Raw genomic sequence first — 27,140 nt, 5'->3', positions numbered from 1 at the left:
GCGATTTAAATTCTTCTACGACAGTGTGCTAGGAAAAATATCCCCACCACTAACAACAGGATTCAGTCCGTGCCAGGACTGTAAGAGGCAGATGTCAGTCAATATGTTTATTGTGCTTGGGCAACTGTCACAACTTTGAAGTTGTGCCACAAGTACACCCTAATACACACAAAGACAATTGGGGAATATGAGGCGAAACATTCTGTCACCGAGTATAAAATAATGTTGCAGTTGAAGCACAAGTCCTGCTTCAAGTCACAGAGCTCACAGGGCTGTTCCAGTGGAAACTTAACTTCAAAGTTGACGTCTTTGAAAACGTGCAGAGCTCATAATGCCTAAGTAAAACTTCACTCCTTCCTGCCATTCGTAGTTTGGCGAGAAGACCAAGAATGTCAAGATAAAGATCCCACCCCTCTAGTCTCACCCGAATCTGGCTCAGTCTTGAAACTTTTCCAGATGCGCCCATGAGATCTCCCCAGAATATCGTAACCGCAGCAAATAGCAGCCTTTAAAGAGACCATGCTATCAATATTTCAAATTCTTCTGGCTTGAAGCGGGCAGAAGGCTGGTACACCTCAAGGAGCCACAGGGACCACCAGTTGGACTTCTGCTGGCAAGCCACTCCCCCAGTGCTGACTGACCATGCCAGGCCTGTACTGAGGCCGGTTCAGACCTCCATGCCACCTCTAGAACCCCACCAGTTTTTCTGTGCTCGTCCCAGATATGGTACTGATGTCTGTGTCCGACCCTGAACGTCTGCCCACTCAAACACTGTGTTGCACTATGATGATGATGATGAGGAGGTAGATAATTTACTACCTCCTCATTAAACTGATGATGGCTTATATTTGGAGTTACAACGTGTCTGTAGGCCTACACACATCCCTTGAGGAGGAGCTGGAGTTGCACTTGGGCCACCAGTGTAAGAAGGGACCTTTTAGCTGTAGCTGTATGAAGGACAGAAGAAGTGATAGATGTGCAATGGTCTTCTAGTATCCAAATCACGCTTGCCATTCAGTGCACCCTACACCTTTAAGGCTGGTAGTGCAGACTTCAACTAGTAGGTTTACCTCAAATTCTTTTATCTTCAGTCCCCTGTACAGAGTAGAAAAAGTGTCATGCTTTTGGAAAGAGCATGTTTTCGGCTGCTTGGCCCTCACATATCTCAATGTATTATGTCTTTTGAGGAGGTACAACTACTCCTTTGAGACATGGCCAGCAAGATCTCACCAGTCGTCCCTGACGACCTCAGGGTCTTGTTGACCCAAACGATGTAGTGTAGTCAAGATGTGGCCAAGTATGTTCTGCGTTCCAGCCTGGCCACCACAGACTGCATACGAAGAGCAAGTAGCACAGGTGCTGTGTTTAGGAGACATGCCCCAATGATATCAGCCAGGTTTTCAGGAGAGCTTTATTGTCATTGATGGATATGCCCTTTGATTGTTGTGGATTGTTGGTAAAAAGCTGATGCAGTGCTAGAACTATTTGATGATCGCCGCGCCACAGGAAGATCTTTGGACTATTGCCCCCTGCCAAGCAGTTTCACCAACAGAACTGAAAATTCAGAGGAGGTTCTAGAGAGCTGATTTGCAGACAACACCAGTCCTCCCAGCCTGTAGTACTGCATCAGACCATTTTCTTTTGAGGCAGAGATTGTGACCGCTAACACTGGCAGGGGCAGCAACCCTTCAAATCATCCTCTCCTGCTGCAGTAGCCTCCAATCCGCCTTAGTTTTCTCAACAATAGGAGGAACACTATATAATTTTATCTTTGACATGAGAGAGGTGGGTCTTGTAGATTATTCAGAGTCTAGTACCTGCCTATTATCTCCTCCCAGCTTCATTGTCCTCCCAAACCAAGGAGACTTTCAGGGAACACTTTGCAATCTTGATTCAAGAATAAACTGGGTAAGGGACTCAGAGAGGGAATGTACTTGCACTGCTTTCTTATGTCAAAGAAACACAGTTGAGTTTGGTATATACTGGCATTCTGGCCATTGAATGCCTTGATAAGGAAAGAGACTTTCAAAAATATTCCCTGTCTTATATTCTGTCTGCTCTGGGCCTTGAGACTTGGTGTTCCTAAACCTGCAGAACATGTATTTTGATATTCCAGATGGATTTTGAAAACTTTCAGTTTGCTGTGCTCTTCTTCAACCGTACCTGAACTCCCCAGGGGTTTATTAAAGTGATAGGAGTGCTTGCTCCCCACTTTCAGAAGTGAAAGAAACCTGTTTTCCCATACCTCGACAGCTGACTGCTCAAAGTGTGTTGACCTCAGTCAGTCGTAGACCACGTCTGGATGGCTGTCAAACTCCTGACATCTTTGTAGTTTTCCATCAATGAGCCAAAGTGTCACCTGTGCCTCGTGCAAAGGATCCCCTTCATTGGGCTGTCCTTAACACAGTGGCACTCAAGACCTTTCTCCCACAGTGAATCTAGGATATGAAGCATATGATCCCAGTGTTTTGGGCGCAATCCAGGGTGTCATTGAGGTTGCTCGAACTCCTAGACTTGTGAATCCTCTTTGCTCCGAATGCCAAATGATGTATGCAGGTCCTGCACAATGGGCCCAGCATTAGGACTGCCTCTCCAACTCCTTTCATATCTCTCAGGAGATTGCCCAGAATTGTCTGTGAGAGCAGACACACGCCAACCTGACTTGCGGCAGTCCATTATTCTCTACTTCCAGAATTCACACTAGTGATAGACCTGTCACTGCTGTCACCTGAGGAAGGTGGGCAAAGAGGGCTCTGGTTCCAGCGGAGAGCCAGATCCACATAAATCTTTTGGAGCTTCGAGTGATGCTTTTGGTTCTGAAAATCTTCCTGCCAAGCATCAAGGGTAGGATGGCAAAGGTCCTCACAGACAGCTGCCTACTGTTACTGCAAGAAGCAGAGCGGAGTGGAGTCCATTTTCTGTCTCATTAGACCCTAAAGCAGGCTTCTCCAATGAGTACCCTCTTGAGCTACTGGTAGCTCTCCAGTTACTTGTCAGTAGCTCAACTGTATCCCTTCCAACCTACTAAATAAGAAGATTTTGCTTTACTGACTGTATTGAAAGTGTGTATTAGGAATGGGAACGTGTGTATTTTCAGAACTGATAAGCTGATGTTTGCATTTCCAAAATCGGTTTAAAGCTGATACTTTGGTGATAAATAATTTGTGCGAGGGGCATATAAGCTATGGCCGTTTTGTATTACCCACGTAAAGGTATTCCAAATTGGCAAAGGCTTACCCTGCCTGATGCACAGAGGTGATCACTGTGGGTAGTTGTACATATTGTGGCCACTAACTAAATCCAATTCAAAGAAGTCTTTATTTCGATAAATATATCATGAAAGACTGTACATTAATAAAACTACACCAGTTAAAAAAACATAGGAATATCCGTGGCATGGCATTCCTGCCAAGGAACCAGGTCCAAAAGTTATTTCATACAATAAATTAATGTTGTTAAAAAAGCAGCAACATTTTAAAAACATGTACAATAAATTAAGCTTTTTTAAAAAGATCAAGAGGTCATTAGTCTCTTAGCATCACAGAAGTGGTAGTACACAAGATTTCCATAAAAGTCCATTCTAATTCTGGCGAAGCTTACTCCTCCTAATTGCCCACATCCAATGTAGAAATTTTGCAACAGCAATTACAATACATTCTGAGCAATCAGATTGAAAGATCCTTAGGGCCTCGTCCCCAGTTGTGATGCCCTTTAACAAACATACGGGCTTCAGCCACTTGTACCGAGGATATTTGTACTCAGGACAAATAAACAGAATATGGGCTATGCTTTCCGGCTGTGTAGGACAGAGTGGACATGATGTATTATTTGCATTTTGCCATTTGCTGGTAAAGGTAACTAAATCTTCTCCAGTATTGGGGTGTCTTTCATAGATTCACATGCTTGAATATTCCCCGTCGTCGGAGTGGGAGTCCCACGGTAAATAAAATAGCAATAAATAGTGAATATATATATAAAATATATATACATATATATATATATATATATAAAAAACAAGAGTTGCCTCAAATTGAAGGAGTCTCACCCAGCGAGTTTTCACCATTTATTCAAGGAGTAGCGTGAGCCTTCCGTCAGTTAAAAACATCAGTATCTGCGCCAGACGCGTTTCGAGCATGTCCTGCTCTTGATCACTGGCATACGCAGAAGGCAGCAACAGGAAAAGCGCGCCACACCTCAAGGTTGATTTTATCCCCGCCCCGATGGGCGTATACACAAGTGCACCTTGGGCGGCGTAGTTTGCTCAATGTTCATACCCCAGTGGGTCCCATGCTGCCAATGTTTAAACCAAGTGGGGATGTCTGCAACAGTCAGGTAGGTGCTCCGCAAAATACAGCATCCATGAACAAAGACTCGTTGTTCCCTGTGCATCTAATGTCCTGATGCACCGGACCTGCTTGATGGGCAGTGGGACTCCCTCGCGACTCGGGCCAGCCGCTATAAACAAAAAACAAGAGTTGCCTCAAATTGAAGGAGTCTCACCCAGCGAGTTTTCACCATTTATTCAAGGAGTAGCGTGAGCCTTCCGTCAGTTAAAAACATCAGTATCTGCGCCAGACGCGTTTCGAGCATGTCCTGCTCTTGATCACTGGCATACGCAGAAGGCAGCAACAGGAAAAGCGCGCCACACCTCAAGGTTGATTTTATCCCCGCCCCGATGGGCGTATACACAAGTGCACCTTGGGCGGCGTAGTTTGCTCAATGTTCATACCCCAGTGGGTCCCATGCTGCCAATGTTTAAACCAAGTGGGGATGTCTGCAACAGTCAGGTAGGTGCTCCGCAAAATACAGCATCCATGAACAAAGACTCGTTGTTCCCTGTGCATCTAATGTCCTGATGCACCGGACCTGCTTGATGGGCAGTGGGACTCCCTCGCGACTCGGGCCAGCCGCTATAAACAAAAAACAAGAGTTGCCTCAAATTGAAGGAGTCTCACCCAGCGAGTTTTCACCATTTATTCAAGGAGTAGCGTGAGCCTTCCGTCAGTTAAAAACATCAGTATCTGCGCCAGACGCGTTTCGAGCATGTCCTGCTCTTGATCACTGGCATACGCAGAAGGCAGCAACAGGAAAAGCGCGCCACACCTCAAGGTTGATTTTATCCCCGCCCCGATGGGCGTATACACAAGTGCACCTTGGGCGGCGTAGTTTGCTCAATGTTCATACCCCAGTGGGTCCCATGCTGCCAATGTTTAAACCAAGTGGGGATGTCTGCAACAGTCAGGTAGGTGCTCCGCAAAATACAGCATCCATGAACAAAGACTCGTTGTTCCCTGTGCATCTAATGTCCTGATGCACCGGACCTGCTTGATGGGCAGTGGGACTCCCTCGCGACTCGGGCCAGCCGCTATAAACAAAAAACAAGAGTTGCCTCAAATTGAAGGAGTCTCACCCAGCGAGTTTTCACCATTTATTCAAGGAGTAGCGTGAGCCTTCCGTCAGTTAAAAACATCAGTATCTGCGCCAGACGCGTTTCGAGCATGTCCTGCTCTTGATCACTGGCATACGCAGAAGGCAGCAACAGGAAAAGCGCGCCACACCTCAAGGTTGATTTTATCCCCGCCCCGATGGGGGTATACACAAGTGCACCTTGGGCGGCGTAGTTTGCTCAATGTTCATACCCCAGTGGGTCCCATGCTGCCAATGTTTAAACCAAGTGGGGATGTCTGCAACAGTCAGGTAGGTGCTCCGCAAAATACAGCATCCATGAACAAAGACTCGTTGTTCCCTGTGCATCTAATGTCCTGATGCACCGGACCTGCTTGATGGGCAGTGGGACTCCCTCGCGACTCGGGCCAGCCGCTATAAACAAAAAACAAGAGTTGCCTCAAATTGAAGGAGTCTCACCCAGCGAGTTTTCACCATTTATTCAAGGAGTAGCGTGAGCCTTCCGTCAGTTAAAAACATCAGTATCTGCGCCAGACGCGTTTCGAGCATGTCCTGCTCTTGATCACTGGCATACGCAGAAGGCAGCAACAGGAAAAGCGCGCCACACCTCAAGGTTGATTTTATCCCCGCCCCGATGGGCGTATACACAAGTGCACCTTGGGCGGCGTAGTTTGCTCAATGTTCATACCCCAGTGGGTCCCATGCTGCCAATGTTTAAACCAAGTGGGGATGTCTGCAACAGTCAGGTAGGTGCTCCGCAAAATACAGCATCCATGAACAAAGACTCGTTGTTCCCTGTGCATCTAATGTCCTGATGCACCGGACCTGCTTGATGGGCAGTGGGACTCCCTCGCGACTCGGGCCAGCCGCTATAAACAAAAAACAAGAGTTGCCTCAAATTGAAGGAGTCTCACCCAGCGAGTTTTCACCATTTATACAAGGAGTAGCGTGAGCCTTCCGTCAGTTAAAAACATCAGTATCTGCGCCAGACGCGTTTCGAGCATGTCCTGCTCTTGATCACTGGCATACGCAGAAGGCAGCAACAGGAAAAGCGCGCCACACCTCAAGGTTGATTTTATCCCCGCCCCGATGGGCGTATACACAAGTGCACCTTGGGCGGCGTAGTTTGCTCAATGTTCATACCCCAGTGGGTCCCATGCTGCCAATGTTTAAACCAAGTGGGGATGTCTGCAACAGTCAGGTAGGTGCTCCGCAAAATACAGCATCCATGAACAAAGACTCGTTGTTCCCTGTGCATCTAATGTCCTGATGCACCGGACCTGCTTGATGGGCAGTGGGACTCCCTCGCGACTCGGGCCAGCCGCTATAAACAAAAAACAAGAGTTGCCTCAAATTGAAGGAGTCTCACCCAGCGAGTTTTCACCATTTATTCAAGGAGTAGCGTGAGCCTTCCGTCAGTTAAAAACATCAGTATCTGCGCCAGACGCGTTTCGAGCATGTCCTGCTCTTGATCACTGGCATACGCAGAAGGCAGCAACAGGAAAAGCGCGCCACACCTCAAGGTTGATTTTATCCCCGCCCCGATGGGCGTATACACAAGTGCACCTTGGGCGGCGTAGTTTGCTCAATGTTCATACCCCAGTGGGTCCCATGCTGCCAATGTTTAAACCAAGTGGGGATGTCTGCAACAGTCAGGTAGGTGCTCCGCAAAATACAGCATCCATGAACAAAGACTCGTTGTTCCCTGTGCATCTAATGTCCTGATGCACCGGACCTGCTTGATGGGCAGTGGGACTCCCTCGCGACTCGGGCCAGCCGCTATAAACAAAAAACAAGAGTTGCCTCAAATTGAAGGAGTCTCACCCAGCGAGTTTTCACCATTTATTCAAGGAGTAGCGTGAGCCTTCCGTCAGTTAAAAACATCAGTATCTGCGCCAGACGCGTTTCGAGCATGTCCTGCTCTTGATCACTGGCATACGCAGAAGGCAGCAACAGGAAAAGCGCGCCACACCTCAAGGTTGATTTTATCCCCGCCCCGATGGGCGTATACACAAGTGCACCTTGGGCGGCGTAGTTTGCTCAATGTTCATACCCCAGTGGGTCCCATGCTGCCAATGTTTAAACCAAGTGGGGATGTCTGCAACAGTCAGGTAGGTGCTCCGCAAAATACAGCATCCATGAACAAAGACTCGTTGTTCCCTGTGCATCTAATGTCCTGATGCACCGGACCTGCTTGATGGGCAGTGGGACTCCCTCGCGACTCGGGCCAGCCGCTATAAACAAAAAACAAGAGTTGCCTCAAATTGAAGGAGTCTCACCCAGCGAGTTTTCACCATTTATTCAAGGAGTAGCGTGAGCCTTCCGTCAGTTAAAAACATCAGTATCTGCGCCAGACGCGTTTCGAGCATGTCCTGCTCTTGATCACTGGCATACGCAGAAGGCAGCAACAGGAAAAGCGCGCCACACCTCAAGGTTGATTTTATCCCCGCCCCGATGGGCGTATACACAAGTGCACCTTGGGCGGCGTAGTTTGCTCAATGTTCATACCCCAGTGGGTCCCATGCTGCCAATGTTTAAACCAAGTGGGGATGTCTGCAACAGTCAGGTAGGTGCTCCGCAAAATACAGCATCCATGAACAAAGACTCGTTGTTCCCTGTGCATCTAATGTCCTGATGCACCGGACCTGCTTGATGGGCAGTGGGACTCCCTCGCGACTCGGGCCAGCCGCTATAAACAAAAAACAAGAGTTGCCTCAAATTGAAGGAGTCTCACCCAGCGAGTTTTCACCATTTATTCAAGGAGTAGCGTGAGCCTTCCGTCAGTTAAAAACATCAGTATCTGCGCCAGACGCGTTTCGAGCATGTCCTGCTCTTGATCACTGGCATACGCAGAAGGCAGCAACAGGAAAAGCGCGCCACACCTCAAGGTTGATTTTATCCCCGCCCCGATGGGCGTATACACAAGTGCACCTTGGGCGGCGTAGTTTGCTCAATGTTCATACCCCAGTGGGTCCCATGCTGCCAATGTTTAAACCAAGTGGGGATGTCTGCAACAGTCAGGTAGGTGCTCCGCAAAATACAGCATCCATGAACAAAGACTCGTTGTTCCCTGTGCATCTAATGTCCTGATGCACCGGACCTGCTTGATGGGCAGTGGGACTCCCTCGCGACTCGGGCCAGCCGCTATAAACAAAAAACAAGAGTTGCCTCAAATTGAAGGAGTCTCACCCAGCGAGTTTTCACCATTTATTCAAGGAGTAGCGTGAGCCTTCCGTCAGTTAAAAACATCAGTATCTGCGCCAGACGCGTTTCGAGCATGTCCTGCTCTTGATCACTGGCATACGCAGAAGGCAGCAACAGGAAAAGCGCGCCACACCTCAAGGTTGATTTTATCCCCGCCCCGATGGGCGTATACACAAGTGCACCTTGGGCGGCGTAGTTTGCTCAATGTTCATACCCCAGTGGGTCCCATGCTGCCAATGTTTAAACCAAGTGGGGATGTCTGCAACAGTCAGGTAGGTGCTCCGCAAAATACAGCATCCATGAACAAAGACTCGTTGTTCCCTGTGCATCTAATGTCCTGATGCACCGGACCTGCTTGATGGGCAGTGGGACTCCTTCGCGACTCGGGCCAGCCGCTATAAACAAAAAACAAGAGTTGCCTCAAATTGAAGGAGTCTCACCCAGCGAGTTTTCACCATTTATTCAAGGAGTAGCGTGAGCCTTCCGTCAGTTAAAAACATCAGTATCTGCGCCAGACGCGTTTCGAGCATGTCCTGCTCTTGATCACTGGCATACGCAGAAGGCAGCAACAGGAAAAGCGCGCCACACCTCAAGGTTGATTTTATCCCCGCCCCGATGGGCGTATACACAAGTGCACCTTGGGCGGCGTAGTTTGCTCAATGTTCATACCCCAGTGGGTCCCATGCTGCCAATGTTTAAACCAAGTGGGGATGTCTGCAACAGTCAGGTAGGTGCTCCGCAAAATACAGCATCCATGAACAAAGACTCGTTGTTCCCTGTGCATCTAATGTCCTGATGCACCGGACCTGCTTGATGGGCAGTGGGACTCCCTCGCGACTCGGGCCAGCCGCTATAAACAAAAAACAAGAGTTGCCTCAAATTGAAGGAGTCTCACCCAGCGAGTTTTCACCATTTATACAAGGAGTAGCGTGAGCCTTCCGTCAGTTAAAAACATCAGTATCTGCGCCAGACGCGTTTCGAGCATGTCCTGCTCTTGATCACTGGCATACGCAGAAGGCAGCAACAGGAAAAGCGCGCCACACCTCAAGGTTGATTTTATCCCCGCCCCGATGGGCGTATACACAAGTGCACCTTGGGCGGCGTAGTTTGCTCAATGTTCATACCCCAGTGGGTCCCATGCTGCCAATGTTTAAACCAAGTGGGGATGTCTGCAACAGTCAGGTAGGTGCTCCGCAAAATACAGCATCCATGAACAAAGACTCGTTGTTCCCTGTGCATCTAATGTCCTGATGCACCGGACCTGCTTGATGGGCAGTGGGACTCCCTCGCGACTCGGGCCAGCCGCTATAAACAAAAAACAAGAGTTGCCTCAAATTGAAGGAGTCTCACCCAGCGAGTTTTCACCATTTATTCAAGGAGTAGCGTGAGCCTTCCGTCAGTTAAAAACATCAGTATCTGCGCCAGACGCGTTTCGAGCATGTCCTGCTCTTGATCACTGGCATACGCAGAAGGCAGCAACAGGAAAAGCGCGCCACACCTCAAGGTTGATTTTATCCCCGCCCCGATGGGCGTATACACAAGTGCACCTTGGGCGGCGTAGTTTGCTCAATGTTCATACCCCAGTGGGTCCCATGCTGCCAATGTTTAAACCAAGTGGGGATGTCTGCAACAGTCAGGTAGGTGCTCCGCAAAATACAGCATCCATGAACAAAGACTCGTTGTTCCCTGTGCATCTAATGTCCTGATGCACCGGACCTGCTTGATGGGCAGTGGGACTCCCTCGCGACTCGGGCCAGCCGCTATAAACAAAAAACAAGAGTTGCCTCAAATTGAAGGAGTCTCACCCAGCGAGTTTTCACCATTTATTCAAGGAGTAGCGTGAGCCTTCCGTCAGTTAAAAACATCAGTATCTGCGCCAGACGCGTTTCGAGCATGTCCTGCTCTTGATCACTGGCATACGCAGAAGGCAGCAACAGGAAAAGCGCGCCACACCTCAAGGTTGATTTTATCCCCGCCCCGATGGGCGTATACACAAGTGCACCTTGGGCGGCGTAGTTTGCTCAATGTTCATACCCCAGTGGGTCCCATGCTGCCAATGTTTAAACCAAGTGGGGATGTCTGCAACAGTCAGGTAGGTGCTCCGCAAAATACAGCATCCATGAACAAAGACTCGTTGTTCCCTGTGCATCTAATGTCCTGATGCACCGGACCTGCTTGATGGGCAGTGGGACTCCCTCGCGACTCGGGCCAGCCGCTATAAACAAAAAACAAGAGTTGCCTCAAATTGAAGGAGTCTCACCCAGCGAGTTTTCACCATTTATTCAAGGAGTAGCGTGAGCCTTCCGTCAGTTAAAAACATCAGTATCTGCGCCAGACGCGTTTCGAGCATGTCCTGCTCTTGATCACTGGCATACGCAGAAGGCAGCAACAGGAAAAGCGCGCCACACCTCAAGGTTGATTTTATCCCCGCCCCGATGGGCGTATACACAAGTGCACCTTGGGCGGCGTAGTTTGCTCAATGTTCATACCCCAGTGGGTCCCATGCTGCCAATGTTTAAACCAAGTGGGGATGTCTGCAACAGTCAGGTAGGTGCTCCGCAAAATACAGCATCCATGAACAAAGACTCGTTGTTCCCTGTGCATCTAATGTCCTGATGCACCGGACCTGCTTGATGGGCAGTGGGACTCCCTCGCGACTCGGGCCAGCCGCTATAAACAAAAAACAAGAGTTGCCTCAAATTGAAGGAGTCTCACCCAGCGAGTTTTCACCATTTATACAAGGAGTAGCGTGAGCCTTCCGTCAGTTAAAAACATCAGTATCTGCGCCAGACGCGTTTCGAGCATGTCCTGCTCTTGATCACTGGCATACGCAGAAGGCAGCAACAGGAAAAGCGCGCCACACCTCAAGGTTGATTTTATCCCCGCCCCGATGGGCGTATACACAAGTGCACCTTGGGCGGCGTAGTTTGCTGATGTTTTTAACTGACGGAAGGCTCACGCTACTCCTTGAATAAATGGTGAAAACTCGCTGGGTGAGACTCCTTCAATTTGAGGCAACTCTTGTTTTTTGTTTATAGCGGCTGGCCCGAGTCGCGAGGGAGTCCCACTGCCCATCAAGCAGGTCCGGTGCATCAGGACATTAGATGCACAGGGAACAACGAGTCTTTGTTCATGGATGCTGTATTTTGCGGAGCACCTACCTGACTGTTGCAGACATCCCCACTTGGTTTAAACATTGGCAGCATGGGACCCACTGGGGTATGAACATTGAGCAAACTACGCCGCCCAAGGTGCACTTGTGTATACGCCCATCGGGGCGGGGATAAAATCAACCTTGAGGTGTGGCGCGCTTTTCCTGTTGCTGCCTTCTGCGTATGCCAGTGATCAAGAGCAGGACATGCTCGAAACGCGTCTGGCGCAGATACTGATGTTTTTAACTGACGGAAGGCTCACGCTACTCCTTGAATAAATGGTGAAAACTCGCTGGGTGAGACTCCTTCAATTTGAGGCAACTCTTGTTTTTTATATATATATATATATATATATATATATATATATATATATATATATATATATATATATATATATATATATATATATATGTATATATATTTTATATATATAATCAGGAGAAAAAACCTGAAATACATATTAGAGAAGGCATAAACTGCCTAACCAAAATTCTACATAGGAATGCATGGGGAAGGAAAAGACCATATGCAGCCTATCCTTGTCATTATGTTGGTCCAAACTGCAGCCAATCAGGCGACAGCAGCCCTCTAGAACCTTCTCCTCAGAGCTCAGCACCTCCGATTTTCTACCGCACGTCGTGTGTAAGGGTGTCTCCCTGAGCTCGGCTCAGTTTTTCCTCATCTCTTCAGGTTTTTTCCTGTTTCTCAACATGTCTACAAGTAAGAAGTCTCTTTTCAGAGCTTGTTCATCCTGTGGAAAGCTAAGACTTTTTTCTGAGGACCCACACAGTAAGTGTATTTACTGTCTTTACCCTGACCATGAGGTAGGGAGCTGTAAGTTCTGTAGAACATTCTCCACAAAGACTTTAAAAGACAGAGAAGGCCGTTTACTACTCTGGCTTCAGAGGCTAAAGGATAAAGACAATGTACTTTCTGATGCTGAAAGTCTAATTTCCGGCCATTCTAAAGCAGCTTCTAAGCGTGGTAGTGTGCAGGAGGTGCCTTCTCCATTTTTGAAAAAGAAGAGGATGTCTCTCTCCTTGACCCCTGCGGTATCTTCACCACTTCCTACCACTTCTGGGCCCACGAGACCTGGCTCTCAGGCTCCTTCTGCATCTGCTTCCAGTTTTTCTGTGAAGAAAATTGATTTTCCGTTGACGGTGTCGTCTACAGTTCCGTCGACGAGATTTGCTGTCTCTGGTTCAAAGTCGACGACGACGGTAACGACGACGCTTGCACCTGGATCGTCGACAGCCCCTTCGTCGACGTCTTCGTCGTCGATGAGAGTAATTCTCAGCTCTAAGACTGTATCGTCAATCATCCCAATTTCGTCGTCGTCGACGAAGAAACCTCCGTCGTCGACAGTCCGGTCGTCGTCGACGAAAGGTTTGAAGACGTTGATTTCGTCGACGCCTTCGAGTCCGTCGACGAGTGTTACGTTAATCGTCTGTCCCGTTGACGGTTGTCCCGTCGGCGACTGCTCCGTCGACGACTGCCCCGTTGACGGCCTTCCCGTCGACGCAGAAGATAAAGCAGAAGGCTCCGTCGACATCGACGTCAATGAAGGTTACGCCGACGGCTCCACTGCTGTCGACGATGTCCCCGTCGATGATGTCTTCATCGACGACGGTTTCAATGGCGATTTCGACGAAGAAGACCGCAAAGACCATTGCACCGTCTATGCCTCCGAAAGCTCAGTCGACGGAAGGATTGTCGTCAACATCTAAATCGCAAGATGTAGTCACAATGACACCGTCTTCATTTGCCTCATTACCCTTGTTGCCGCTGTCTTCCAGCAAATCGGACCAGATCGCAACTTTACCAGAGAGTGGAATGGCTCTTCCACCCTCTCCTTTGTTCGCTACGGACTCAGATCAGGAGTCTGAAGGGCAGGAGCATGAAGCTTTTACAGAGGCTCAAAGTCCATCAGATTTAATTATAAAGTGTCAGGACTTCAGTAATGATGAGGAGGAACAGTATGGCCATCATGATGAGGTTCAGACTCAAATGCCAGCTGCGATGTTGCCATTCTCAATGATTTCAAGCCTCCAAAATATGTTGGATGACTATAATCGCCGTTTCCCTCCATCACCTCAAGTGTCTACTGTCCCATCTGTTTTGACCCCGATTAGGGAGCCGTCTACCGCTCCTCCAGAACCTTCACTGCATGCTATCAGTCAGAGACACACTTCAATTCAGGTTCACGCAACTTTGTATCCTGATGATGACGACGAGAACCCTCCTGAGCGAGAGGATGGTGAAGTTACAGATGTGGATGGTGATGATCAGATGGCGGAGTGGGATGACTATCGGGCACAGACACCATCCCCATCTCAGGTGACGCCAGGGGATTCTCCTCCGGTGGATATTGCAAGCTTCCATCAATTGATGGACAGAGCAGCACAGCGTTTCAAGTTGCCACGAGTCCAAAGAGAGGAAGATTGTTTCCTATATGATTTTAAGAACCAAACATTTAAACAGATTCATACTGTTCTAATCATAGATTTCATCTGGGCTGAAGGAGTGAAACTCATGAAGACCCCAAACTTTTTACCGGCACAATTGCCGAGGTTAGAGAAGAAATATATGGCGCCGGTGGGATCTCCGTCATGCATTACGGGCCAGCGGAAGCCTGATTCTGTCGTTACGCAGGCAGCTCAGAGAGGATCGCGGAATCCTGCATCTACTATCATGGCTCCCCCAGACCGTGAGGGACGACGCCTTGATGCTATAGGTCGCAAATTTTCATCAATGTCTTCCACTACTGTGCAAGTGGCTAACGCTATGGCCATTTTGGGTCGATATGACCGTCAAGTTTGGGCAGATATGTCCGCCTATGTGGCGTTACTTCCGGATGCTTCCAAGGCAGAAGCGCTACAGCTTCTTCAGGAAGGTGAAAGAACATCCGAGGAATTGATTGATTGTGCAGTGGATGTGGCCTGCACTGGATTTCGACAACTCGCTGGAGCGGCCGTCTTACGTCGGCAAGGTTGGTTGCGCTCAACCTCTTTCCGTCAGGAGGTTCAAGCAAGAATTCTTGATATGCCTTATGATGGCGAATCACTCTTCGGAGCGCACATTGACGAAGCGTGGACATCTATAAAGAAGGACACGGACACTGCATGTGCCTTAGGTACTCTTCAATTTAAGAAACAGCCCTTTCGGGGTGCTCGAGGACGAGGCACTAATTCCAATTTTCGAGGAGGAAGCAATCAATATCGCTCCTATAACCAAAGCAACCAGCGTTTCTCCGGAAACCGTCAACAGTCTTTTCGTCAACAGCCTGCCAAAACCTATAGAGGAAAGTCCACTTACAGGGGAACTTCCAACAAACGTCAATGACTCGCCTTTAACTCTGCAAATTGGAGGTCGAATCTCTCTGTTTGGTTCTCAATGGTCCTCCATCACCACGGACCGTTGGGTGCTCGACATTGTAGACAAAGGCCATGCATTGGAATTCATCAAAATACCTCCTCCGTCGCCACCTTCTGGGCCTCCACCTCCGCACCTCAAAGAACTCTTTCATCAGGTTCGCCTTCTGATTCAGAAGGGTGCGGTAAAAGTGGTACCAAGGTCTCGGAGAGGGAAGGGGTTCTATTCCCGTTTTTTCTTAATTGTCAAGAAGAACGGGGAATTGGAGACCCATTTTGGACTTGAGAGCGCTCAATCAATATCTCAAGAATCAATCCTTCCGCATGTTGACGCTTACAGAAATCTTGCGTTTGCTCTCAGTCGGAGATTTCATGGCGACTATCGACCTCCGAGACGCCTACTTCCATGTCCCTATACTCCCAGGTCATCGGAAGTTTCTTCGATTCAAAGTGGGGCAACATCATTTCCAGTTAAAGGTCCTGCCATTTGGCCTCCGTTCCTCCCCTCGAGTCTTTACCAAGATATTGGCTCCGGTCATGGCCTTTCTTCGCCTCCAAGGTGTCCAGATATTCCTATATCTCGACGATTGCCTCCTAAAGTCGCAGTCCCGCTCACAACTGTTGCACCATACCTCCATTTGTCAGAGGGTGTTTCATTCCTTAGGTCTGTCCATCAACCTGGAAAAGTCCCAATTGCACCCTGCAACTTGCAAGTATTTCCTAGGGGCCACACTAGACACCACGCTGGCAAAGGCGTTCGTCTCCCTGGAACGTCAACAGAGGATTCTTCGTCTAGTGTTCCTTCTACTGTCAAAACAGTACATTTCAGTTCGACTGTTGAAGTCCTTTCTGGGGATGGCTTCGTCGTGCATCGCTCTCATCCCGCATTGCAGACTACGGACATGTCCTATTCAAGAGGAATTAGACGGGCAGTGGCGTCAGGTCACCGGATCCTTCAACGATCTGATTTGTATCACGACTCTCATGAGAGCAGTGCTCAAATGGTGGACACAGCCATTGCATCTTGCAGCGGGGATGTCGTTCCTATCAAACACCCCAGATCTTACACTAACCACGGACGTGTCTCTGGAGGGATGGGGGGCGCACCTCGAGGACCTGTCTATAAAAGGAAAATGGACTCTACATCAGAAAGCCTGGCACATCAACAAATTGGAGCTCATGGCTATTTTCCTAGCGCTGAAGTCGTTTCAACCCGTGCTGCAAGGAGAGTCTGTCCTCATACAAACAGACAACACAACCTGCATGCACTACATAAACAAGCAGGGCGGAACGAAATCTCCGGTGCTCTCTCACCTGGCACAGGCAATTTGGGACTGGTCACTCAATCACCAAATCACTGGATCTCTTTGCAACGCCAGAGAACCGCAAATGCCCAGCTTACGCAAGTTGGCATCCCCACAAAGGGTCTCAGGGCAATGCCCTTTTGATGAACTGGTCGAATCTGTTTGCGTACGCCTTTCCTCCAATCCCTCTGGTGCCGCGAGTGCTTTGGAAGATACGGAGAGAACCCTGCCACATCCTTCTCATTGCTCCCAGGTGGCCATGTCAAGCATGGTTCTCGGAGTTGCTCCTTCTGTCCCAATGCGAGCCCATCCTTCTTCATCCTCGGATGCATCTTCTTTCCATGGACAGGGGTCTCATCTACCATCCGGACCCCTCTTCTCTGAGCTTATCAGCCTGGAACCTGAACACTGTGAATTTGCACATCTAACCATTCCTCAAGAATGTCGAGAGATCCTTGCTCAAGCCACGGCTCCTTCAACTATAAAGACTTACAAGTTGAAATGGAAACGTTTCTGCCATTGGTGTGCGGCTGCCGGTGTGCATCCTTTGCGTGCAGCGTCGGCTCAGCTCCTCCCTTTCTTCTTTCATTTAGCTCAGTCAGGATTGTCTCATGCTACTTTAAGAGGTTTTCTGGCGGCAATTTCACGCTTCCGCCACGATGGCTCCACCTCCCTATGTTCCTCTAGGATAATACGCCAATTTTTCAAGGGACTCTTTCGTAAATTTCCACCAGTTCGGCGCCCTCCTCCTGCGTGGCGCCTCAACATTGTTTTAACACAGTTAATGAATGCACCATTTGAGCCAATACATAGAGCTGACCTCAAGTACATCACCTGGAAGGTTGCACTTCTTCTTGCATTGACGTCTTCGCGTCGAGTGAGTGACATTCATGCATTCACGATCAAACCACCATTTCTTCAGTTTCAGCCGGATTGTGTACTGCTACGCACAAACCCAACCTTTCTTCCTAAAGTATCTTCAGATTTCTACATCAATGAGCCCGTTATTTTAAAGTCTTTCTTTGCTAATCTGCAGTCTCCCGCGGAACAACGCTTGCATTCCTTAGACATTAAACTGTGCTTGAAGTTCTACATCAGCAGAACGGCCCAGTTCCGCAAATCTGACCAACTCTTCGTCGCCTATGGCCGTTTTCACAAGGGACGACCAGTCACCAAACCTACAATAGCCCGCTGGGTGTCTTCGGCTATTGCCTTCTGCCATCAAAAAGCAGGCAAACCTTTTGCAGTCTGCAGTAAGGGCCCATTCCACCAGATCCATGGCGTCCTCTACTGCACTTTTTTCCGGTGTCCCGCTGCATCAGATTTGCAGAGCAACCACGTGGTCCAGCAGGCACACGTTCACGAAACACTACTGTCTGGGTGCCATGAATGAAGGGGATACCGCAGTAGGACAAGCTGTGCTTCGTAATATTTTTCAATAAGGTGAGCCTCTGTTCTACCCTCCTCCTATTAGTTTCCATATGCTTATTGACTGTTTGATATATATCTATATATATATATATATATATATATATATATATATATATATATATGTTTATTTATGTGCTCCATACACATACATTTTCAGTCTTTATTATGCATTGTGTTTATGGAAACTTTTTTCCTTGGTACTGACTGCTATCTATTCTATATTCAAGTACGTGAATCTATGAAAGACACCCCAATACTGGAGAAGAACAATTGTTACTTACCTGTAAACAGGTGGTTCTCCAGTATTGGTGTCTTTCATAGATTCACATGCGACCCTCCCTCCTCCCCTCAGAGGCTCTCTTCTCCTCATAGACTCTTTTGGTCTCTCTTGTGCTCCGAAAATCTGAGGTGCTGAGCTCTGAGGAGAAGGTTCTAGAGGTCTGCTGTCGCCTGATTGGCTGCAGTTTGGACCAACATAATGACGAGGATAGGCTGCATATGGTCTTTTCCTTCCCCATGCATTCCTATGTAGAATTTTGGTTAGGCAGTTTATGCCTTCTCTAATATGTATTTCAGGTTTTTTTCTCCTGATTATATATATATATATATATATATATATATATATATATATATATATATATATATATATATATATATATATATGTATGTATATATATTTTATATATATATTTTAGTATTTATTGCTATTTTATTTACCGTGGGACTCCCACTCCGACGACTGGGAATATTCAAGCATGTGAATCTATGAAAGACACCAATACTGGAGAACCACCTGTTTACAGGTAAGTAACAATTGTTCTTCTCTGATGTGGTCACTCTTGCAACACTAATGATATTAGTAGCTCAAGATGATTTTTATTGATTATAAGTAGCTCTTATTACAAAAAAGGTTTGAGACCCCTGCCTTAAGCTTTTGTAAATCACCGGACCAGCAGAACATCTTTCTGGTATCCAACCATCTCAGATGAGGTGAGCAGACCTCGGCTGGTGGCTCACAAGTGGTAACTCTTCCCATGGGAAGTGTCATCTTGAACCAATGGGATATACCTCAGTCTGATCTATTCGCCACCTGAGAAAATTAATCCCAGCCCCTTGTTATACCTCAGTAAAAAAAAAATGTCCAGAGATTTTTATTTTTGATTGCTTTTTTGGATAATTAGAGAAGTAATTTAGCTTGAGTAGACATTGCTGATCTGGGTCCAATTTTTCTGGACAGCATTTTTAAAAATGGCGGTTGTGTTGCAGTGATGAGGATATATTTCAGCAACCATGAGACCTATAAAACAAATCATAATGTTTTTTTATCCTTTTATATATATACACACTAAACAATGTTTATAATCTGAATATGAAAGAAAATGTTTATCACTCCTGTTTTAGACACATTTTCCTATTTCACTTTATTTGTTTTGTTTGAGCTACCTAAGAAGATTAAAACCATTCATTTCAGAGGCAGATCTAAAACTGGCTATACAATCTCTAGTTATATCAAGGATTGAATATGGTTGCTCCACATTAGCTGGCCTACCTAAAACATCCACAGCACCACTAAAAGCCTGTCTCAACGCAGCGGCAAGACTCATCACAGGATCTAGGAAATTCGATCATATATCTCCTCACTTGAAAGCACTAAACTGGCTTCCTTATGAGGCCAGAATTCAAATGAAGTTAGCATGTATTACCCACAAAGCTGTGCACTATAACACGCCAAGATACCTAGCCAAGAAAATCAAGCTATCGGGAGGAAACAGACCAACTAGAAGCGCCAAGGAGCTGCTGTTGCGGCCAGCCATCTTCCGAAAGAAAAAGTCTTATGACCGAACTTTCTCCGGAGCTGCCCCCAGAGTCTGGAATTCACTCCCTCCAAGTTTGAGGAAGATTCAAAATATTGTAACATTCAAACGGGAACTGAAGATTCTTATGTTGAGTAAATACCTTGCATAGGGAAGCAGGCGGATCGGGGGTTCGAATACTCATGTCAGCGGATGGAGGGCCCTCTCAAGAATATTATTCAAGAATGTTATCATTGATAAGGAACTAACTCCTCACACAAGCCCTGACTGTGTCCTGAACGTTACCACAGTCCTAGGCGAACTTATAATTGTTTTCTAAAGCCAAAACTATATAACCTCTACCTCACCTTAGTCGTCGATATAGACATGGATATAAGCTAAGCCTCACCTACCTCTATTGCTAATTGCACATGCGTTTGGATTAGTTAGATTTAGGCACCCTCTCATAGCCACAGTTTCCTCTACCTCATATCTGTTTGTTTGTATAAATGATTCTGTATTGCCAATATGTAACCTACCTCGATGTTAAGCGCTCTGATACCCACGGGTCTTGTTCGCGCTATACAAAACACTATAATAAATAAATAAATAATCACTCCTGGTACATTTGCAGAATGTTGAACATTTAAGAAGAGCTTATCGAGAGGGACATCTTTTTATTGCACAGGTTTTGCTAGTACATGTACTTGTATGTTCTGTGGGTTGAGGCTTTAGAAATTTTGTATGTTCTAGCCCCCCATCAATATTTTCCAAACCAAATTCACATGGATCTTTCTCTACATATCCATGATCCAAAATGGATCACATCATCATCTGATGAAGTAAAATGCTCTTAATGTCTCCATGCAGAGAATATGATGTTGCTGGAGGTCCACTTAGAGAGACTGATCTCTTAAACTCATTATAGCAAAGATCGTCAAATGTATGACAGCCAGACTTCGTTTTCCACACACACACAAGATATTTTTCTACGTCTTTAAAGCCTCACATTCTTCTTCTGTCTCAGCAAATCCTTTTAGAAACTTCACAGGTTCAGCAGTTAAAAGCTCCACGTTTTGTTTCAGTTTTGCTCATAGTGTCATCACCGGTAAGACTATGTGCCTTGATAAGAACACTGGGCATCTCTGGGTCATGTTTCTTGTACAGAATATGAAGCAGTATAAAGTGTCTTTTCTCATCTGTTCCCTAACGTTTACAAAACGCTGACAATCCTTGACTAATGAACCTTGCAACAAATCCAAGTAGCACAATAATATCATCTGTGTCATTTGACAGTACTATAACTCGATTGGTACCATTTTGAACATATCTGAAGCCACAGCATTGACCTTCCCTCTCTGTCTTTCACTACAAAATGTCTTTTGATGAATTTTCTGTAGAGGAGTGCTTTTTTCACCTCTAGCTTCTTCACTCTTTCAAAATACCAGGACCCATATCTAGGGTAGTTTATGCAGTGGAATTCGCGAAACACAGTAATCAGTGACTTCACAGTCCTCATGTGCAGCAATCAATCACCTTCCCGATCAGTATCTACCAAGTATTTCACTGGAGCTATCTTTTGTAAAACATTTCCACAGTACTAGCAAAGTTCTGATTTTTCTTCACATTGCTTGACAAACTCATGTATTTTGAATGAAGTGCACCCTGTGCCTTGTTCAATCCTAAGATATGATATGCAAAACCCAATTTGTCATTTTTGTTCCAGAAAGCATTCCAACGCAATGTTTTTATAACCTCTAATATGATGGGCATACCTTGTAACAGACTAACATAATGAGTTCCACGCAATACTGACTGACTTATTTTGCTTCCAAAGATTTCAGCCTCAATAGTGCTTTGTCTATGCCACATCCACTGAGAACTTTCTGCACACCGCAACAAAGTATTTGTCATGTTGAAAATGCTAATCATTCGATGAAGATGATTAAATTCTACTGGATTGCTCATAAAATGTCAGCTACAATACGGAATATGTTTTAAAGAACAAGGGAACCCCAGTTTTGAGACCCAGGGTAGTATAGAGTTGGTGAGTATAAACAATGGTCCGATGCGGATTAACTCCGCTATTGGCACCGGAATGCTCCGGTCCACCCTGCCGACTGAAACTGCACAAACCTAATCGCCACTAAACACCTAGACGAGCAGCCTCCACCCCTAATTAAAACAGGCGCCCACCTTATTCTCTGCCCCTGGAGGGTCTCCAAATCCTTGACACTGGAGAAGCTACCGAAGCGTGCACCAGCTGCATGACTTGCACCAACTTGTAACGGATATTCAATTGCCAACTCTTACTATCCAACAGGCAGGCGAACTTTCACGTCGCATCTGGCCCCAAGCTCTTCCCCCTCTTGGGCTCCTTCAGTCTCAATTCTAATTGCTCACATGCACACGTCCTGATGATGATCTCACTAGTTTGAGATCAAAACACCGTCGACCCCTCCAACAAAAACTCCATTATCACATTCATTTTACTGCAGAGTTTTGACAATTATTGTTGTTTTCAAAATGCTATGTATTTTTTAAAAGTGTCACCAATATACCCTCACTTCACGCACTCCTACTTTTTTATGTGAGCACTAGAAATACTGTCTAAATATGATACTCTATTTATGCAGATAATAAATGTGTTATCATTCCAAATAAAACCTTGTGTCCTTATAGATTAAGTATCTGAGTCCCTCCAGGACTATCTTGAAGTAATGCTTTTTTACTTAAACTGTTCTTAAATTATCTGTAGCCCAGGCTACCCGAGTACCCTTCAGGCTACAACACGGAAGACCCCTTCTTTGCAGAAAATTGGCATGATACAGTGGCCTTCCAGCTGAGCACACACATTTCGGAAATCTTTTAGAGCTGTGTATATTGTTGCGTAGTTTGTGACTGGAGTTAGTATTTCTGGTAAAAACCCAGTTTTTAGTGGGATGGTATTCTAGGAGATCAGAGCATGAATTCCAGCCCACGGAGGAACTGGCTTTTCTTCATCCTTCAGTCGCACCAAACAAGTGATGTGATAAATTTAGTTAAATCAGCTTTTTGGACCAGGTAGGTCGAAGAAAATCCATGTCCTCAGCCATTTTTAGGTCTCATAGAGAGACCTATTGCAGCCAAACCACAAAGCTGACTTTTTACGATCCGGATTTGTAGAAGTGCACGTGCTCGTGAACGTGCTTCTATCCTCTTATTTACAACTGTTAGTCCTTTTGCGTTACGCTCCGCCCCCTGCTGCACACGCTTTCCATCCCCTGCCTCAAGCGCGTCCACTTCAAAGCCATCTGTTGCTCGGCCTCCCTTCTCCACTTCTCCTCCCCCCCTCCTCCCCCTAATTACATCCCTGTTCACGGCCGGGAGGCCGTGCTTCAAAGGGATCCCAGTCCCGCCCCTAAAAGCTTCTTTCTTGACTCCACTCTCTTCCCATCAGCACATTCTGTGAAGTGCAGCATAGAGCAGACTCCGAGCGCGAGACTTCTCAGCAGCAAGCATTGGCATGGGCCACAGACGGAAAGTGGGGAGAAATACAGCTCGGATGAAGCAGCCAACGTTAGCATGAGCAAAGTGCTCTAGAAAACCTTCCTCAAGAAGCAACGGCAAGCACTGATCAGCTCCAAACCAGCACTCGAACCGCTGCACGTGCAGGCGCCTTACACACGCCATTCTCACCCAGGACCAGCTCAAGCCAGTGTTCGATCATCTGCCCCACACAATATTTCATAGACTAATCAAATGAGTGGCTTTATAAGTATGCGTATCATGTGCAGGTGTTTTGTAATCATTTGGAGATGTTACTGTTTTCTGATTTCGGTTTACACCTTGTTTAAAGAAGACTTGTTTCATTTTGCGGCCGTTTTTTTTTGCCGGCCGCCAATGCTTGTTTAAAGGGTGTGCTACATTTTACTTTCCCTGCCAGTGTTTATTATATTTTGGGAATAACATCCTTCTACATTATTTTTTATTAGGCGCATTATATCTCTGGTTATGACGAGCCGTGCAATATAAATACGGCAGGGCCCGAGAGATGTCGACAGCCGACAGCGTGTTTAAATATTTCAAGATAGCCCCCCCACACACCTAAGTGCTCAAGTGGCCATTCATGATTCCTGTCCTCTGCTATGTCTCATCCTGACATCCCCCCAAGTGACCCACAGCTCTTGCGGCTTCTTCGTGCAACAGACATCCGTGCAGGCTCCGTGGGCAGGAAGAGGTCAGCTCTCCATCACTGAAACTCGTGTGCGTCACTTTGCAGCAGCAGCAGCAACCACACAAAGCCGATTTGAAAGCAGAAGGTACTAACACCATCTATGTAATCTATGTCACCATCTTTTTTTAGTGAAGAATTAGCAGTTAAAAGCCAATTGCTCTGTTCGTAAGCACATGCTGTGAAACTTCATGGCGCTTTCAGTTTCACAACAGCAAACAACAGAGAGAGGAACGGGAAGGAGCAGTGTCTAGTTACTTACTGACCATTGGATCATAACTACCAATACATTTATAAGGTGAAATATATGGTGGCACAGACCCTGGGTAGCTAAATCCAATGCAAGTAACAGCGGTTGTAATGTTCTGGTTACCTAATTGTTAGTGCCCAAGCACAGCCACTCCCCGGGTTGCCATAACAACCCATTTACACTTGTTATCACGCAGCGTCTGAAAATAAAGTGTAGTTGAGGGGACAGCAGCGCACACAGTCATGGACATTCGAACACATCGGCGCATGTTAAGGACACACTAAGGGTCACAAAGTAGGCGTGTTAGGGAGAGTAAATTACTTTGATGTATGCAGAAGATTTAATTTTGCACAGTTTCTTTTACTTCTCATCCTATAGTTCGTCTTCCTTTACACAGCCTTCTGTAACCACTCTCTCCCGTATTTATGTTCCAGTCAACCTTCTTTACTTCTTCGATCTCCCATAGGTTTCATGGATAAGCAAAGCAATGTGTGTACCAACTGCAGCGATATGTGTTCCATAAATTAGTTATAGACGCAATACAGTGCAATTTTGCTCCATTGCCCAGACTCTCAATGTTGATACAATTATTGTACTTCATCAAACATAACACTTATACATTCGACACTGCTGAGCTTTTTATTGGCAGGAGCTTTTTTTTATCATTAAGTACCTTTCTTATGTCGCTTTATTGTCCGGTAGGTTAACCTTTTTTATGCACACATGAGCGTGTTAATGACGCTGCTCATGTTCGCTTGGCACATATACGACCCCCACCCACTAATGGGATTGTGCTATTTTCCACCTTCTGCTTTATCATTTCCAGAAAAAAAATTGCCTCTCTATCAAATGAATACAAAAATGTAATAAAAGTGGTACAGCGCCGCGGAAGGCACTTTATAAAGGTAAACTGCCACCTTTCAGTTGGTGTTTGCTGTTATTCGGTATTATTGGTGTAATTAGACCCACTGGAATTATGCGGTAGGTCTGGCCAATTATGCAGCAAGGTTGAGTAAATTATGATGCAAGGAAAGGCAAAATGCTTCGTAATACAACACACTTTAGACACGTGGAGTTCCACTCCAGCATCATTGGCCATTGGTCAATGGCACAGCCCTTGCTGCTCCATTGCAGGCTCATGGATTAATGGGGCATTTTGTGGTGCTCCAGAAAGTTCGACTATTGACAGCAAGCAGCAGACACGCCAGGCTCACTGGATGCAAGGCTCTCTATTTTCCGCACTAAAAGTTGGGGTGCACTTAACAACAGCTCCTTTGATGTATATTCCCACCCTAATTGATAACTGCGCCGCCCAAGGCCCCGTTGCCAGCCACCTTAATACACCACAGAAACACACTTATGAAAGACACATTGCAATGCGGGGAAGTAAGGAACAAGCGGAGATCAGCTCGGACAGGATTATATACATGCGGGTCCGCTCATTGTATCAGCCTGCCAGTGCCACTATAGGCACAATAGATATATTTATTTCAAACTTAATTCCCCACTTACTTTCCTCTCCTCCTTTTGTTGTTTTTTACATTTCTGTGTGTAATCTTTGTAATAAACAGTGGCCCAATCTGTGCAGCGCTTGCATCGCATCAGACACTGCTGCGCGCTTCACTGCGCTTTGTTCTGCAACAGCTTTACCTTTTTGAGGGGCAGACACAAGCAGATGTTTTTGAAATTGTTTAGGTGCCACTGCACAGTGCTTAGCTTTTACCGCGCTTCGTTTTTCAGTGCACAACTGCAGCGGTATACGATTGGAGTTGTATGTTTAAAGATGTCATATATGTTGTGTGCGGCGATATATTCACTGGACAGTACAACGCTATCCACAAATATTTCTTGTCCGGTAGGTTTGCCCTTTTCAAAGCGCATCCACAAGCAGATGTTTTTTCACTGCTCAACTTTTTACAGCGCTTCGTTTTCTCGTAGGTTTTTACAAATCGCACACATGTTGTTTGCACTGTTTAGGTGCCGCTGGACACTGCAGAGACACTTTGTTTTCAGGTAAGTTTTTCAAGGTGCGCACACACGAGCGTATGTTTACTTTACTATAGCATGCCGTCCAACATTCCTCACATATACCTTCTAATAGCTCATGCATCCCACCCCTATACATCCCTTTTATCCTCACAACAAAGCATTCGCAGTCCATTTGCATACGGCTGGACATCACCACACCATCTCCACGCACTTCACACCATCTCCACGCACTTCACACCATCTCCACCCATTTCCGCAACACCACTTGTCGTACTCCTTTATTATTCCAAGTAGAAAGCTATCTTTTGATTGCCTACTCGTCTACTTAACCTGAAAGACACAACCTTGTTTCTTTCAGGTTTTGTATTATTTTGCTTAAACGACATTTGTACCATATTTTAAGTTTACACAGTACACTAGATGATTCTTTCTCTTCCTTCTCTCTTTTTTACTTCGGTCACATTAGCGCAAAAGGTATATAATGTTCCATTATGTATTTTGAATGGAGATTAAAATTGCTCTCACATCTTTGGTCTCTTTGTCTCACACTCTACACTTTTATTTTACACTTGTTATTTTTGTTTCACACTTTTTCTTTGGCACACACATTACCAGCCGTCAGTGCACACTTTCGCCAGGCATACACCACCAGCCGTCGGTACGTGCTTCCACCAGGCACACACACCACCAGCCATTAGTGCACACATTCACCAGGCACACACACCACCAGCCGTCAGTGCACGCTTTCACCAGGCAGACACACAACGGCAGCTGTCGGTGCACGTTTTAACCAACACACTCCTCCAACCGTCAGTGTACACTTTCACCAAGCATACACACCACCAGCCATCAGTGCACGATTCCAACAGGCACACACACCACTAGCCATTAGTGCACGCTTCCTATAGACACACACACCACCAGCTATCATCACCAGTCAGCGCATACTTCCAACATGCACACACACCACTAGCCGTTAGTGCACGCTTCCATCAGGCACACATCACCATCCGTTTGTTCACGCTTT

The 27,140-nt window shown here is 46.4% G+C and overlaps 1 protein-coding gene across 2 annotated transcripts in view; it reads left to right on the top strand.

The window, feature by feature from the left end:
• BRD1 (bromodomain containing 1) overlaps positions 1–27,140 on the top strand; it is a 536,782-nt gene that overhangs the window by 353,301 nt on the left and 156,341 nt on the right. The gene's annotated exons all lie outside the window — the stretch shown is intronic.

This window comes from Lissotriton vulgaris, chromosome 1_1 (assembly GCF_964263255.1).
Source record: "Lissotriton vulgaris chromosome 1_1, aLisVul1.2, whole genome shotgun sequence".
Classification (NCBI taxonomy): Eukaryota; Metazoa; Chordata; class Amphibia; order Caudata; family Salamandridae; genus Lissotriton; species Lissotriton vulgaris.
This window is presented reverse-complemented; position numbering and strand designations above follow the sequence as displayed.